This window comes from Anas acuta, chromosome 2 (assembly GCF_963932015.1).
Source record: "Anas acuta chromosome 2, bAnaAcu1.1, whole genome shotgun sequence".
Taxonomy (NCBI): Eukaryota; Metazoa; Chordata; class Aves; order Anseriformes; family Anatidae; genus Anas; species Anas acuta.
In genome coordinates, this window is record NC_088980.1 from 68,942,923 (window position 1) to 68,957,984 (window position 15,062).

The following is a 15,062-nucleotide window of genomic DNA, read 5'->3' on the forward strand; positions in this document are numbered from 1 at the left end:
TTTATGGCATTTCCATAAGCCTCACACCTCTCTTCCAACAGAGGAGATGATTAGCTTCTTTTCATTTTAAGGCAAAACAGAAAGGCAAAGACAGAATTAATGTTAGCACAAGGTCAACCAGTTCCATAATGGTCCTACAAGCAGATGCTTTGTGGCACCTACGTTTGTGCTTTGGCTGTCAGACTTCCTTGTGATCAGAGTACAATTAATATGACATTTATCTCAAGAGTTAAACCTAACCAAACACTGTGCTTTCCTTCCTTTGCAGGAGCTTATCTGAGCCTGAGAGCTGTGAAGAAGTGCTCTCTTCTGCTTTCTGTAGTCATCCCCCGTGGCCTCAACCCTCCCGAGGTAAAATGTCAGGTATGGATTTTAGACAGGTGCAAACAAAAAGCCCTCCTTCTTCAGGCCTGAGGATTTGCATTTTCTCTGTTTCAGGCTCCCTTTGCAAACTTTACTTCTCATCCCATTCTTATAGTACTTTACTACATCTAGTTATAGTCTGATTTGAATTTATTGTTTATTATTTCTTCTAATTTTCTATTAGTAATTGCTTAAAACATTAACATGTTATATAAACATGCATAATTACATCTTTAAAGCCCTAGGGAGAAGGAAAACTAAAACCAAAATACTGTTCCCACCCGTGCAACTGAAGCAGCATACGTCAGTGAGGGATCAGTCACGATTATGTTATCATTAGAGATATGATTAAATTCAGAGAAGGCAGTGATAGAAGCACAGATTCCTTTTCACTTCAGTCTTTGTGCTCAGTTTTTGTTGCCTTTTTTCCCCTGCTCCTCACTGAGACATCAAACTGCAAGAGCATCCACCAGACTACCGTCACAACAGTCTGTGAGGCAAGCCACAGTCCCTGTTTTGCAGATGCAATACTGAGTCACAAGAAGAGTGACTTGTTCACAGACAGGCTTGTGGCAGAGCCAGGAATGATGGCCAACAAGCCTGACTTTCACTGCTTTACCCACAGGTGACCTCCGTGGAGAGCAGAAACCTCTCCTGGCTGCTGGAAACAGCCCGTGGAGATTTTCCTCTCTACCTTTCCCGACTGCCTGTTCCTCTTCATTCCCCAGTCCCGGTTTCATCTGTCTCCTCTCCCTTTCCTTTGGCAGCCCTTTCGTGTGAGCTGCCTCATCTGGCTGGATGCGCATCCTGGCTCCCTGTGAGACACTTAGTCACATCCTTCTCTTTGAAGCTCGCCTGGAAATCCTTTCACCTCCACATGACTGCTATGGAGCATTTTGTGGGACACCGCGCCTTGAGATGCTGCCTTAAAAGCTGCCACAGGGCAAACAAAACTGCTGTCAAAGTCAGATGCTGCTGCCAATTTTGGCACGCTAGCATTATTAACTGAGCAGTTTAGACATGAAATGACTGAAAGCTGTGGGTGACAACACCCTGAGACTTCCAGAAAGGAGGTGGTAATGCCCAGCATCTCCATCACAGATTGCTCCAAATTAAATGACGCAATGTCACCAAGCAATTAAATAGCTACCCACCAGTTATGGGTGACCCTCTGAAGCACTTGTCCCTGCTTTTAACCAGGAACAACCCCAAAAATGCTGGGCTAGTTAGAGAGACTTGTGTGGATGCTGGCCAGGAAGGGACCTGAGCTGCCCAGTGCCCGAGTTGCCCCAAAGCACAACACATCTCCCAAAACAGAGTGGTGACGTATTTTCAGAAACTTGCAAGGGTCCAGCCACTCAGAAGCTGCATTCAGCTGTCTGCAGCAGAGCAACGTGCCCAGCCTGGCTTTGTAGCTTGCTGCTATAAGGCGAGAGGACGTAATTAACGGTGAGGGAACGTCTGCACCAGCCGTTTTGGAGAGATGGAGGGGATGAAGCAACGAGTCTCAATTTAGAACTTGTAACGTCCTTGCTTGTGGGTGCAACAACCTGCTGAAACCCCCATCCCCTCCTGCCTTGCCAGTGGGATGAGGGAACGATGCACTGCAGAAAGACTGCTTTCCCCCAGGCTCATGGCTGAGGGCAACAGTCAGCAGCCCCACTGTGCATGGTAAAGACCTACAAGAACAAGGGGAAGGATGCCACTGGGATGAACAGCAGACCCCAGGCAAAAACCAAGCCAGGGAGACAGGCAGGGAGCAGGAAAACCTCAATGACACAGGAGAGAAATAGCCATGGGAATGCCCCCACACCTCCTGCCAAGGCATAGAGTGACAGTGCAGAGCCATCCCACCTGGCCTGCAGCAGGGACACGGCGCTTGGTGTGAGGGGAACAGCCACCTTCTGCAGTTACTTGTGGACCTACGCTACAAAATTCACAGTTTAAAAGGGAAATAGCACTACCTCTCTACTAAAAAGTCAAACACATCCACAAAAGGGAAAAAAAAAAATAACACCTAAACACGCACCACTGAGCATCAAAAGTAGATGCAGGTACAGCTTTTGACTCTGAGTACCCTTTCCCAGTTTGCAACTTGTGTGATATGTTACAATAGTATTTTCCTGTTTTTTAAAAAGTTCTTCCTTTCACCCTGTCCTTGTGTGAACACCCCAGACAATCACAGAAGCTGACCACACTGTTTATGGGGGAAGCATTCAAACTGATTTTGTTATCAGAGCTGGGAGAGTAAACAACCTGAAACACACACACAAGGAAACCTTTTTTAATCCTCCAGATTAAGTAATTTTGCTTTTTCTTTTACAAGAAATGCACATTCAGAAAGGCTTTATGTATATGGTATCCTTCTCAGATATGTTCAGTGTCCCTGCATCATCACAGGGTGGAAAAAAAGCCTACATTAAGCTTGTATGAAGTAAGTATAAAAGTTTAACGAGTTGGAAAGTTTTTCTGGCTATGTATCTTCCCATGATACAATGGAGGGTGGGTTTTTTTTCTTTGTGGGAGTGGTGAGATATTTAAGTTCTATATACTCATTGTCACCCCATCAAGTTAATAATCAACTGTTTTCATTCAGCAAGACAGTTTAAAAATATAAAATGCCAACAGTTCTTCTCTGGGGGCTTTTTACCCCCTGGAAACAGTTCATTTTGAACAAAGAAGTCAAGCTTTAGAACAGTAAAATTTGGAAAGACAAGACCCAAGCTGCTGCTTCCCAGGATTACCCAGTTTGTATTGCTATCACATTACATCACATCAGATGATCTATTATTTAAAATGCAGATGGCACATGCCAAGATGCAAGGCAACAGCAAAAAAGAGAAATCATTTCTCAAGCTGCTTTCCTTTTCTTTCTTTTTTTTTTTTTTCTTTCTCTCCAATGGGAATTTGTTCAGGTTGGTCTGCCCGGTAACATGGTCAATCCAAAGCTGATTTTTGCCTGAGGATGGACATGTGCAAGTTCCAGCTTCACAAAGCCCTTGCAGAGAAAACCAGACAGCTCATGGCTGGGCAGATTGAACACCAGCGCATCCGGAACAAGCCAGGCTAAAATAGGGATGGTAGGGTACTGACACAAACTATAACCCTCTAAAATTCATCCTCAGGGTCACCCTCATTCTAAGCATTATTACCCATTGGTTGAAGTGGCTCCTTGGAGGCTACAGATCCAGGTTTGCATGTTACAAGCAAAGTAGGGTCCAAACTATGGGCTCCGGGAGTTGCCCCCAAATTTTCATTAAAACTCTCTCTGAGCAGAATGGATGAGCACACACAAACAGTTAACAGAGAACCGTGCCAGTAGCTCTTTACATTCCCCTTTACAAATATTTTTAAATACTATACAAACACAACACTATTGTTGAGCAGTTAAAAAGGCAAGAATGTCAAAATTAGTGTTACTGTGGTTTTGAATTTTGTGTATTCTAATTCTAAACTAGTTTTGCAATGGCCAATTTCAGCACAAGATGTCCTTAGTTTAAAAATAACATACTGCTTACAGTACTTGCTACTTTAAAAGCACTGCACAAGGATAATAATAAAAACAAAATTAATTAAGAAATTAACACATTTTATCTATCTTGGTAACTATACCATCCTACCTCCATTTGAGAGTGTCACATGCAGCTTTCACCAAGGGAATCTAACCCTGATGACAGTCATTGAAATGAACTCTTCTTGCATGTAGGAGCTTTCAGGATTTCTTTGGATCTGAAGTAACTAGTAAGCAGAAACAGGACAACAGTCTTTTCCAATTAAACACAATTTTCTTTTAGAATAACAACATGACTAACATGTCATGATATTTGGTGTCTTTCTCAAGTTCTCAGATGCTGAGAAAGTGTTAGGTCAGGTGTTCAGGTGACAGTCTCAACAGTGTCTTAAGAAAGTCTTTAGGTCAAGCTCCAGGAGCTAAAGCCAACAATATTAAAGTATATACTCCAAACCTACACCTCTAAAAGCAAACATTTTACATGTATATATTATCTGGGTAGGTAGTTATAATGTCTGTGGCAATCTGACTCCTTGGAGGGGGAGGAGAAGGAGAGTTGACACAGCTGACACACAAATAGTTGACACACAACTAGTTGGGTTGTGGCATTCTTTGTCCATCCTGTCCCCAGCAAGCCTGAAACTTCCGAAGAACCTTTTGCACTGAGCTTTTGAATTGTGCTTCAGCAACGACTTGGTTTTGTAGGACCACATTCCAGCAAAAGCAACCAGCATTCATGACCTGCTTATAGAGAGTGGGTTTTCCACAAGTATTCAGAAATTAAATTTGAGTACATATACAAGATATTACTAGTCATTTCTTCTCAGCCTTCATGACCCCCTCCCTAATAAAATGAGAAAGCCCCTAAAACTAATAAATAAATAACAGCAAAAGGAGTAAGAATCAAATTATATGTCAGGATTAATATAGAAGTTAGCTGCACTTTTGTAAGTAATTGAGTAACTGATGCATAGTGGGAGAGGACAGAAGAGAAGATTTCTGGCATGCAAGCTTTGTACATGCAAGATGAGGTACATTTCAGTGTAAGACTTGGTCTCCATTTGGGTCTTACAGTTCGACTCCTGTGTCAAAAAGTGTGTTTATCTAGACCATCAGGCACCAGGACCTACAAGTTTGGAACCTGCATCAAGTCTTTATTTAACTCTGAAGAGATGTCCAGGACAGACCTGAAGGCTTGTCTGGATTTTCTGAATATACCAGGTCAATCTGAAAAAAGACATCTAGTCTCCCAGTTAACCCAACTGTGGAAACAGTGCAACTCTTACAGATTAAAACTGACTTTTATTACTAAAATACAAAGTATTTCCTAAATACGGTGTAAAAAAGAGCAAAGAGTACACCCCAAGGAGTACAAAGCACCCATTTGACTTCTTATAATGGGAAGAGGAGAAAACTAAAAAGCTTCACGCCTTCTTTCTGCTTGTTACAGGGAACAAGTATTGAGTTGTACACCGAGTGCACCTGCAGATGTTGCATCTGTAGGCCAGCAAGCAGAACAGCTGGCTCCTGAAAGCAGTGAGGATACATCAGGGAAAGTATTGCTGTTGCCTCTTGTTCACACTTAACTGTAGTGCACACCACTGCCAGATGGCCATTGGGCTCAACAGCCCTGTGCTCTTACCACTGCAATGACACTCCAAATCTGCTACCCCTTGAGGATAGCACTGACCACTTCTTTCCAGTAAGGGCCCAAAAGAAAGCAAAATCTCCTCGTTCTCCAAACTAAGATCTATTAGCAGACCATTTTACAGTGAGCAAGAAAATTCTTTCAAATAGAAGATCTGAAAGATGAGATGAGACATTAAAATAAAAGGTCTGAAAGCAAGGTGGGGATCATCTTGCTGTCAGCCTAGCATCTTTACATGCCTTCCATGATCACAGTAACTCTGAACAACCCCTCAGGGTCTCAGAAAAGACTGCTTCTCTCCATAGCCATGATCATGGTGGCAGCACCATTCCCTATGTCAAACACATTCTCCACTGTTTCTAATGTCACCATGAGATGTGTTATGTCTCCCTGGGTCTTTTTCTTCCTCCTTGAGTTCATCTGCCTCTCAAACACCTCTTCTGGACCTGCAGTACTGCATCTCAGACACCATGAACAGACCAGGCTCTCTCCTGATAGACAAGGGCACGTTGAAGCTCACTGGACATAAATAGTGAGCCTTTCCCATTTGCAACTGCTTACACTCTTCACAATAAAAGCAGCTTTTAAACAGAAAGAAGCCAAGATACATATGGCTGAATTCAGTATTACACCTGCTGTTTGTCCCTCTGAGTACAGCCGAGGTGGTCTAGAGACAAGGGCTACCACAAATGTAACGCATTTGGAAGTTAATGCCTAGATAGATTAAAAATAGTAATCAAAGATTCAAGGCCAACAAAACTCCAAAAGGGCGCTTTCTTAGAAATGGCTGTAATATCACATCTGGGCCACCACAATATAAAGTGGAATTACTCCACTAACTTCAGTGGAACAATGCCAGTTTACATCCGATGAAAACCTGGCTTTATACTCCAGAGCTGCGAGTGCCAGAAGAGAATGATTCGGAAAAATAACCCGTCATTAATCCAACCCCAATGTAATTATGGAGATTAAATTTAAACAATAGCAAATCACTCTCTAAACATAGCATTCTGCAGCAGAGCTTCAAAGGAGGAGGGCCTTCTACTTTTGGATGAAAAATACAACTGAGCTCCTCTTTGTCTCTTTGTGCTGGGAATCAAGCTGGAACTGACTTGTAAAATCAGATTAAAACAGTTGCACAACAGCTTCCTTTCAGGATTCCTGAACCAGAGAGCCATCTAAAAATCAAAATAATGCACTAACCCATAGGACACAGAGAATACTAAAGGGTATTTCCACACTCTCCACCAAGACGCCTACTGTATGGCCAGCAAGGCAGGACTGGGGGCCAGCTTGCATCAGCATGTGTGAAAGCAAGGAGGGGAGACATCCGGGAATACTTCACGGGACTAAGTGTGGGAGGCTGCCTGCAGACCATGGGCATCTCATCCACGGCATTAAATTTTGGGCTTCCTGTGCTGTCTCCTTCTTTGCAGAGGCAGCCTCCTCATACATCTCCTCCCCACAGCTTCCGAATACAAACATTAATGAAACTGGTATTTTCTTTCCATATGCTGGCACATATGCCAGGTCCCTGTACTGAAAACAGTGTTGTATCTTAGGGAAACAAAACATCTTTCTGCTTAAGCGATGCCAAATTGCTTTATCAAAGGCACTACTGTTTGCATTTTTGTGGCAATATTAATGCAGTTCCCACTGAGAAGCTGATAAAGACCCTGACTGCACAAAACACCCCTCTGGAATAAGTGATCCGCAGCTATTTCTGTATCAAGTTTCCAAATAATTTATGATTAAAATAACATTATGCTTTCCAAACCCCATGCATACTTCACAGCCAAGCTTCGTACAGGCAGAGGCAGCGTTTGTGGGAGCAGCCAGTGCCACCCGCCCAGTGGCAGCCACAGGCAACCAACAGCACTCTGCTGCCACACACAGAGGGGCGAGGACACCCCTGCCCTGCTCCTCTGCTCTCCCTTGGCTCTTTGTTTGCACCCGTGGCTGCTTTTCCTGTCCTCCGGGCTTGACACAGGTCACGCTACATTTGCTGCTGGAATCGCGGCTCACGTGGCAGCTCCCTGCAGTTGTGCAGCTGCCCAGGGCACATCGACCGGATCCTGAAATGTTTTCAGGGATTTTTAAACAGTGTAGCAGCCGCCTGTCTTATCTTGCATCCTCTCTGTAAATTATCTGCCCCTCAGTAGGAATTTAAGGCAGTCCCAACCAATTCACTTGTGTGCTTGAGCTAAATTTCAAAACTGAAGTTGTGCAAAGTGGAAAACATTTTTAACTTCATTACATTTCCCTCTCCCCTTTTTTTCCAGACAGCTTTAGTATTGATCAGCAAGACTGAAAATCAACCAGCAGCAAACAGGAAAGTGGGGAACATAAAAATGTTTGCAAGCTACATTCATTTTGTTGAGTGCTCATCTCTTTGCATCACAGGCAGTTTTCCATGAAATAGCCCAGCTGAAAAAGATATCTCCTGACACTACACAATCACTCTCTGTAAAAATAGGGTCTGCTGCATTTAAGATTTTATAAATTATTGAAAATGTTTAATCCATCACTAAATAAAAGTCCTTTGAACACTGATACACATAAAAAAGTCAGCTATGCTTCAAAATTTGCAATGCTCTTCCAAAGCCTACACAACTGTGCTGCGACTGGAGCATTACTGACGTGACTTGTGACACCTGAGGACACCGTAAGTTGTGTCACTGAGCATTAGATTTAGTGTTTAGTATTTTACACAAGGCTCCAATGCTAAATGACTGCATGATGCAGTGTCTGGCCAAAGCAAGCATCTCCATGCACCAATTAAGAACAGGGGCTTTAAGGAGTTCACAGGGTGCTTGGTGAAAAAATGGCAATAAGAAAAAGAGAACTGAAGGACAACAGAATTGTTATCAAAAAGAGAAAAGTGATACAAGAAAGGCAGGAAATACCACACCCAGTGAGGGCAGAAATGATGGCAGGGTTAAGAATAAGTAAAACCACTGAACAGAGATTTCAAAAGCTCTCAGTGTTCAACGGGATCAAAAAACAGCCCTCTGGGAGAGTCAAGGGGACAAGATGCTACAGCTCTGAAGACTGAGGACAGAGAAGGTGTGATGAGTTTGAAGACATTTGAAGGTCATTCCTCCTGGTCATGTGTATTTGTCTAAGGAATAGTGTGATTTGGTAGCAAACCCCCTCACTACTTCCATTTGTTGCTCGTTGGTTTGGCACACCAATTTGGAGGAAATATCTTCAAGGCTTGACTAGGACTGGAAGCTCTGAACCACCACTGGGGTCTTGCACCACCATGGCACTAGAACAACCCGTGCCGCTTGTAGGAGCCTGATGCTCAGAAGACATCAGACCACTCAGAAATACCAGAGCACCCTTGCAACACCCACTGAATTAAAAAAAAAAAAAAAAAAAAAAAAAAAAAAAAAAGTGTCACATTGTTTTAACAACCTGCATAGGGATAGAGAATTTTATCTCTTAAAATAAATAAATAAATAAATAGATCTTTAAAAAGAAATAAGTTAAAAACTTTTTTTTAATTAAAAAAAAAAAAAAAAGACAAAAAGCCCCAGTTTCCCTAGCCTCTTTTCTCTAAGCCTTCCTTTTCCATTATTTTTCACATCCCCGTATCCCCCAGTGACCAGAAGCATACTTGGAATGCTTCTGTCCATCTGATAAAGAGATTGGAGGCTGCAGCCCCACGTCAGGCAAGGACCCATGGGGCACACAGTTTCTGCTCCTGGCTGCAGCTCCCAGCGCATCAAAAGCCTGGGAGATACAATGCTTTGGGGAAGCTGGGAGAATCCCAGTCAGGGTGGGAAATGATAGGAAAAAGTAAGGCTCGAGGAAAACCACCATTAAAAGAACTACTAAAATGGGATTTGTGGAATAATCCTTAGTTCCACACAGTTGGCCTGACTTTAACACAGTAGCATAGCTGGGTAGTTCACCTGAAAAACATCCAGCAGGAAAAGGGACAGCCTCTGCCAAGTTCTTTCTCTTTATATATTTTTCCTTTTTTTTTCCCCCCTCTCAGTTTCACCAGATACACAAAGCAACCCTTACGATCTAGGCATTTAAAAGTTACATACAACTGGTCTTAAAGTAACAGCACATAATTGACTTGAAGTGCACAAGTTAACAATTAATTGAGGAAATTAAACCTCACTGATTTAAAACACAACCCAGTAAGTAGGCATTTCTGACTTTCAGCCTATCTTGACCATTTTCCTTAAGTGATCAGGGACCTGAAAACAGCAGTTAAAATGAACAAAAGGGAATGTGTTAAAATTCCCAGCAGAGCTGCTTGCCCACAAATTAATTTTCAGACATTTGGCTTCTACATCTTTGCTCTTTGCAATTCATGTCCCGGCTGTTTGACGATTCGAGCAGTTTTCTGCCCCACCCAATGCAGCCTTGTCATCACTGATTTTATTTTTCCTCTGCTTCTCTCTTAGTAATGCCCTCCTCTCTTGCCTTGAACGGTCACATGCCATCCTTGGACAAAAACATCAAAACCCTGACAATTTTTAGTAAAGATAAATATATATATAGAGAGAGAGATTTAAATAAGAATCCAAAACCAATTTCAAATTTTGGTCTTGAAATCTGTCTATTTTCCTTTGTCGTGCTTTAAGTGTTTTTAATGTTGTCAACAGCTGAATTGCCCAGACACAGAATTTGGTTTATGACTCAGTGGCAAGCACATTGCTTACAAAAAATTCAGCCTTTTTAGAAGTCTTTTAACTTTTTTTTTTTTTTTTCAAGTTACTGCAACATGGCAATGCTATAGCTCTGACAGTGTAAGAGGAGACAGCTGCTGTACCTGGTTGATTTTCGGTTGGATTACAGCAAGAAAACGATCAACCATCAGAACATTTGGATCAGGCTAGATTTTCAGCACGCTCTCTTTATGAACATATAGACAGTAGGGTAACGTGACAAGTAAAAACATTTTCAATGCACATGCATGAAATCATTTTTACCTCTGACCACTAAACCAACCTTAAAAAGTGGTGTTCTTGCCTGCGAGAATGAATGCTTTTACTGCAGTTGTCCCACATAGGCAGCAAGGCTAAAGCTTTGGGTAACATTTGCATACAGAAGAGAGTCCAACAATGATATTGCATGTCCTAGGAAAGAGCTTCCTCTAGTTGAAATAGGAACACGGGAACTTCAGTGTTGTGTACTTTAAGTTATTAGCTGCAGCTGCCATCATACTTGGAGAAATCTCCAACTCAGAAACAGCAGTGATGAAGCGCTCCAAGATGAGTAATAATATGCTTGATATTAAGGGAGGGGGATAAAAAGGCTTTAAAAAATGCACTCTCTGGTAAAATGACAGTCTCTGAGAGAATTACTAGGCAGAAAACAGTGCAGGATACCATAAGGAAAACACGCCACATTTAAAGTGTTGTCTCCATTAAACTGAAATTGAGGCAGAGGGGCCGGCATGGAGAGGAAACCCCTCGTATTTACCTAACCGTGTGAATGCTAATGTTCACATGTGTGTTGTAACAAGATTGAGGACTTTGAAAGCTCTAATCAGTAGGTGCATGAGCAAATATTTGTTCTGATCCATTCCAACTCTCTGTGGTTTGTAAATCCCCAAGAAAAAAAAAAAATCAGCAGAATAAACCAGTCTAGACCACAGATTTTGGCTACTTGACGCTATTTAGAAAATTACAGGAAAAAGGCCAACTTCAAGGAGGGTTTTTTTTGGTGGAGATTTCTGTTTGTTTTCTGGAGACCGGTGAATACCTGATTTACACACATTCACCCAGGTAGCCTAAGAGAATCCATTAATCCAGGCATTCTTTAAAGCCTTGTCACCACAATATAGAATTCCACATAGGTGATGTCTAAGCAAGGTGTTGATATATACAACCTCTCATCTCCTTCTGACCCACATTTTTCATCCAAAGGCATAAAAAAAAAAAAAAGGTAAAAAAAAAAAAAAAGCCCAAATAATAACACCTTTGTATTTTAAGATACTCAAGAGTTTCTAGCAGCATTATTTCTCTTCCTGTTAACCAAATGCATGGAAAGAATCACTTGATGATGTGTTTTCATCAGAGGAAAATCTGAGCTGGAAAATACTTTAGATAGAGGGCTAAACTTATCGGGGATAGCATCCATTCAGTGTTAGAAGATCTTTCCATCCAGAGTTAGAAAACCTTTTCTATGGGACACAGACAAAGTTTCTGCCTTTGCCATGTGGAAAAAATCAAAAGCTTGAGCAACCCTGCTTCAGGCTGAGCCAGTCTGGGTGAAAGAGAATTCTCAGCAACTACTGTGGGCATCGATGTAAGGCAGGGCATGTAAAAAAACACTGGTAGAAACAATAGGTTTCCTAACAAGTATTTCTATTAGAAATACTTATCTAATAATTATGATCTTCATATCTTGGATTACTTTTTCAATTAGGGAACACAAAAAACTCAGATACTTTTAGTGGGAAGACATATCTGTGTTCAACAAAGACTAGCTTTTATTATAAATATATATACATATATGTATATAAATGCTGATACTCAACGACAGTGAAGTTGATACAAATCTTTCTGTGCATCTGTTTTAACCTCACATTCCTGGTCCAAATTCAGGAAAAAGTTTTTTTTCCTCTGCCACATCTTGCTGCTGCTCCTTCACTGATGCTTGGGGTGACGAGAGCAGTGCTGATGCAGCAACAGCAGCAGGAATAGTTATCCTGAATTCAATGCATCATTTGCCATAGGGCCTACACAAGTTGTAACAAAACAAAACAAAAAAACAAACAAACAACAAAAACAAAAAAAACCTTTGCGTATGGATAATCGGCAGCCTGACTGATCTGAGACAGGTCTATTATTACCTGTGATTTACTACAGTCATAGATTTGACTTGTCTTGTTGTGTCACGAATAAATTCTGCTTGGGTACTGGGGGATTGCCAAGTGTAAACATCAAGCTCTTTATATGGGTGTCATAAATAGTCTGATCATTAAAAAATAAATAAATAAGCAAGCCAATAGTCCTCTGCACACAGAAGACAGTGCAGTGGAAAGCCTCTGAAGCTGCCTTCTAATCTAAATTCTGCCACCAGAGCTTCCTCCTGTTCAAGCCATCTCCAAAAGAAACTAGGTTTTGCCCCTGCTCTCCTGTTGAAACCCATTTTAAAAGTCATTGTTTTCAGAATGGATGGGACAGAGAAAAGAAAAAGTTTACAAACTAGTCTATCCACAAATAAATAAAATGTTAGAAGGATTTGTCAGGGGCCTTTTTACTTTGATTATGTTGCTAAAGGCAAAATGTGCACTGATGAACTTCCCAAATTAATACATACACAAGGGCAGAATCAAATGCAAGTTGCTTCACTTCAAATAAACTAGTTTTGCTACTGAAAAAAAAATATCTCCATAAATTGTCTCTTTGTGTGAGCAACCCTACCCATGTTACAGAAGGACCTCAGGATTCTTAAGAAAATGGTAGCAAAATTTGGTGCATACCTCCTATGAGGACAGGCTGAGGGAGTTGGGATTGTTCAGCCTGGAGAAGAGAAGGCTCTGGGGAGACCCTACAGCGGCCTTCCAGTACTGAAAAGACAAAGTGGAATGGCTCTAAAATGAAAGAGGTTAGATTTAGATTACATATAAGGAATAAATTCTTCACCATGAGGGTGGTGAGGCCCTGGCACAGGTTGCCCAGAGGAGCTGCGAATGCCCCATCCCTGGAAGTGTTCAAGGCCAGGCTGGATGGGGCTTTGGCAACCTGGTTTGGTGGGAGGTGTCCCTGCCCATGTCAGGGGGTTGGAACTGGGTGATCTTTAAGGCCCTTCTGACCCAAACCATTCTTTCATTCTATAACTCTATGCAAACAGTGAATGGAAGCAAAATAAAAGCCAAGAAAAATTAATACAGTGAAATGCCTTAATATTTTCTATCTGCTGATACACACAAACAGCCAACTCTCCAGTCAGCATCTTGTGCTTGACATTTGTAGGGTTCTGCATGCAGATTGAGAGAAGAGGCTGAAGTTACATTTCTGTATAGCTCAGATAAAGCTGTAGGGGCATTTTCACTATACCCTTCCTCATCCTCAAGGTTCATGTTTCTTGTACACACAGCTTTAATGTTGCACTTCCTGATATGGATTAGTTTTCTTCTTCAAACTGACTGTTCTTGAAAGGCTGCACACTCTTAAATAACCAATATAGGCTGATCCCCCCTCCCATGCAGCTGCCTTTGCCAACAGAGTTATATGTAATGGTTTTGTTTGGTTTCCACATTGTTAGAAAACAGAGCTTTAACAAGGAACACTACTGAATAAGCAGTGACATTTTCCTGTTCTTCTTCCTTTAGAAATTACTTACAAGGTTTACGAACACACCATCATGGCTCAGACATCTTGCAGGTAAATATACACTAGATTTGGCAATGCCCTGCTTAAGAAGCCAAATGCCTCTTCCATGGATAACATTTTCCAATGTTGAGACACTCCGTTTAAGTCTTAGGTGTTCAAAGTGTGCAAAAGCGCTCATCAGCTGCAATTGCCACACACTTTCTATTTTAGAGCATTAAACAAGGCAACAAGGCCTAGAATCCATAATTCGTTGAAGTATTGCAACCACCCTGCTTTTCACAGCATCTAAATCCCTTTCAGTATCTTTGCCTCAGCATTAAAAGACAATGCTCACAGGAATACGCCTAGTGAACCCCAAAAGCCCAGGACTACCACAGGGCTAGAAACTGAGATGCCTTTTCCCAAACTCAAACACCTCTGAAGGGATGCTATTTAGGATCAGACTGGAACCAGAGTATAACAAAGTTGAACTAGTGAAACAAAAATTCTGAAGAAAAAAAATGTTTTGCTGAAGCAACAATTTTATGCTTAACAGTACACAAAAACTCAAACTTGTGAGAAAACAGAAATTACTATATGAAAAGAAACAGACTAATTTCACCTCAACTAATTCTGAGGATACTTAACTCATTTTTCTTTTTTTCAATGAAATCAACTTGCTCCTAAGAAATATTTCTATTCTAAGCAGAACTGTGTTTTGCAATGTGAAACAAAATTTAGTCCCAAGTGCTCACCCACTCCCATCTGCAACCCCAGCTGCAGTTCTGGGTGCTTCCTGGGGCTGCCACCTCCACCAAGAAAAATCCCAACCTCACAGGGAGATCAGACCAACATGGGGGAAGAAACAGAAACCCACCACAATTCCCCCAAAGTGGCATTAATCCCTGTTCTAAGACTAAGAGCATTGGGCTGTACAGTGGTACCACAGTACTTTTGACACAGTGAAACACCAAAAGTCTTGCACACACCTCTGCTCTTAACAAGAGTCCCTCAACCAAAAGCACTGCAGGAGAAATTAGTTTATTAACTGATGTAACAACCACACCCTCCATGAACCTGCAGTAGGGATACACTTATCAGAGCATTGTTAAGAGTCCCTTGAAAACCCACTTCCACAAAGGAAGCTCTCTCTAAACTATTTTACCAATTGCAGCTATTTGTTCCTGACATTAAAAAAAAAAAAAAAAAAAAAAAAAAAAGTCTATTTGCTTTTGGTATTAAAAAATGCTGT

General features: G+C 41.5%; 1 protein-coding gene across 1 annotated transcript in view; it reads right to left on the reverse strand.

The window, feature by feature from the left end:
• Positions 1-15,062, reverse strand: part of BMP6 (bone morphogenetic protein 6) — a 90,816-nt gene that overhangs the window by 27,469 nt on the left and 48,285 nt on the right. The window lies entirely within an intron of this gene.